Below are 2,266 nucleotides of genomic sequence, written 5' to 3'. Positions count from 1 at the left end.
ATCTTCAAGATATTCTTGATGATTTCCTTGCTCTGATCTTTACATTCTCTTGTTTTGTGTGTTTTGTTGTTTCTCATATGCATTCTCAATTTGTTAGTGTCAATAGTATACAAACTTCTAAGTTTGGTGTCTTGCATGCATTGTTTATTTGATTTTAGTTGCATTTTGATTATTCTTCATCATTAAAAATTCAAAAATTTTTTAATTTGTGTCTTTTCAAGTCAATAATACAGAGAATTGAAGATTCAGAACATACAGCAGAGGAATTACACAAAAAAAGCTGGGCGTTCAAACCGCCCAGTGAAGAGGGAAAACTGGCATTTAAACGCCAGCCAGGGTACCTGGCTGGGCGTTTAACGCCCAAAAGGGTAGCATTTTGGGCGTTAAATGCTAGAATGGATACCATTCTGGGCGTTTAACGCCAGGATGGCACAAGAGGGAAGATTTTGTTTTTAATGCAATTTTTTTTTCTTTTTCAAGTTTTCATAATTTTTCAAAATCAAATCTTTTTCAAATCATATCTTTTCAATCAAAATCAATTTATTTCCATTTTCAAAAATACTTGCTAACAATTAATGATTTGATTCAACATTTCAAGTATGTTGCCTTTCTGTTGAGAAAGGTTTATTGTCTGAATCATATCTTTTAAATTTCTTGTTAGCCAAGTCATTAATTTTAAAAATCAAATCTTTTTAAATTGTTTTTCAAATCATATCTTTTTAATCACATCTTTTTCAAAATAGTTTTCAATCATATCTTTTTGATTTCTAATTTCAAAATCTTTTTCAAAAATCACTTTATTACTTTCCCAACTTTAATTTTCGAAAATCATTCTTCAATTTTTCAAAATTTCTTCAAAATCTTTTAATTTATTTTCGAAAATTCTTCCCCTCTTCTCACATCCTTCTATTTATGAACTAACACTCCTCCTTAATGCACAATTCGAACTCTATCCCTCTTGATAAGTTCGAATTCTTCTACCTTCTCCTTCTATTCTTCTTTTCCTATGACATCTCAAGGAATCTCTGTACTGTGACATAGAGAATTCCATATTTTCTTGTTCTCTTCTCTTTCATATGAGCAGGAGCAAAGACAAAAGCATTCTTGTTGAGGCTGACCCTGAACCTGAAAGGACCTTGAAGCGAAAGCTAAGAGAAGCTAAAGCACTACTCTCTGTAGAGGACCTAACAGAAATCTTCAAACAAGAAGAAGACATGGCAGCCGAAAACAACAACAATGCCAACAATGCAAGGAAGGTGCTGGGTGACTTTACTGCACCTACTCCCGACTTCTATGGGAGAAGCATCTCTATCCCTGCCATTGGAGCAAACAACTTTGAATTTAAGCCTCAATTAGTTTCTCTAATGCAACAGAATTGCAAGTTCCATGGACTTCCATTGGAAGATCCTCATCAGTTTTTAGCTGAATTCTTGCAAATCTGTGACACTGTCAAGACCAATGGGGTTGACCCTGAGGTCTACAGACTTATGCTATTCCCTTTTGCTGTGAGAGACAGAGCTAGGATATGGTTGGACTCACAACCTAAAGAAAGCCTAAACTCTTGGGAAAAGCTAGTCAATGCCTTATTGGCAAAGTTCTTTCCACCTCAAAAATTGAGTAAGCTTAGAGTGGAAGTCCAAACCTTCAGACAGAAGGAAGGTGAATCCCTCTATGAAGCTTGGGAAAGATACAAACAATTGATCAGAAAGTGTCCTTCTGACATGCTTTCTGAATGGAGCATCATATGTATCTTCTATGATGGTCTGTCTGAACTGTCCAAGATGTCATTGGACAGCTCTGCTGGAGGATCTCTTCATCTGAAGAAGACACCTGCAGAAGCTCAAGAACTCATTGAAATGGTTGCAAATAACCAATTCATGTACACTTCTGAAAGAAATCCTGTGAACAATGGGACAAATCAGAAGGAAGGAGTTCTTGAGATTGATACTCTGAATGCCATATTGGCTCAGAACAAAATATTGACTCAGCAAGTCAATATGATTTCTCAAAGTCTGTCTGGAAAGCAAGCTGCACCAAGCAGTACTAAGGATGCTTCATCTGAAGAAGAAGCTTATGATCTTGAGAACCCATCAATGGAAGAGGTGAATTACATGGGAGAACCCTATGGAAACACCTATAACCCTTCATGGAGAAATCATCCAAATCTCTCATGGAAGGATCAACAGAGACCTCAACAAGGTTTCAACAACAATAATGGTGGAAGAAACAGGTTTAGTAATGGCAAGCCTTTTCCATCATCTTCTCA

General features: G+C 36.2%; 1 non-coding gene across 1 annotated transcript; it reads right to left on the bottom strand.

Annotated features, from left to right (window-relative positions):
* Nucleotides 1-1,619: 1,619 nt before the first annotated feature.
* Nucleotides 1,620-1,727, bottom strand: LOC112704696 (small nucleolar RNA R71). The gene has a single exon (XR_003155307.1). It is a non-coding gene; the product is annotated as a small nucleolar RNA R71 (small nucleolar RNA).
* Between the last annotated feature and the right edge of the window lie 539 nt (nt 1,728-2,266).

This window comes from Arachis hypogaea, chromosome 7 (genome assembly GCF_003086295.3).
Source record: "Arachis hypogaea cultivar Tifrunner chromosome 7, arahy.Tifrunner.gnm2.J5K5, whole genome shotgun sequence".
Classification (NCBI taxonomy): domain Eukaryota; kingdom Viridiplantae; phylum Streptophyta; class Magnoliopsida; order Fabales; family Fabaceae; genus Arachis; species Arachis hypogaea.
This window is presented reverse-complemented; position numbering and strand designations above follow the sequence as displayed.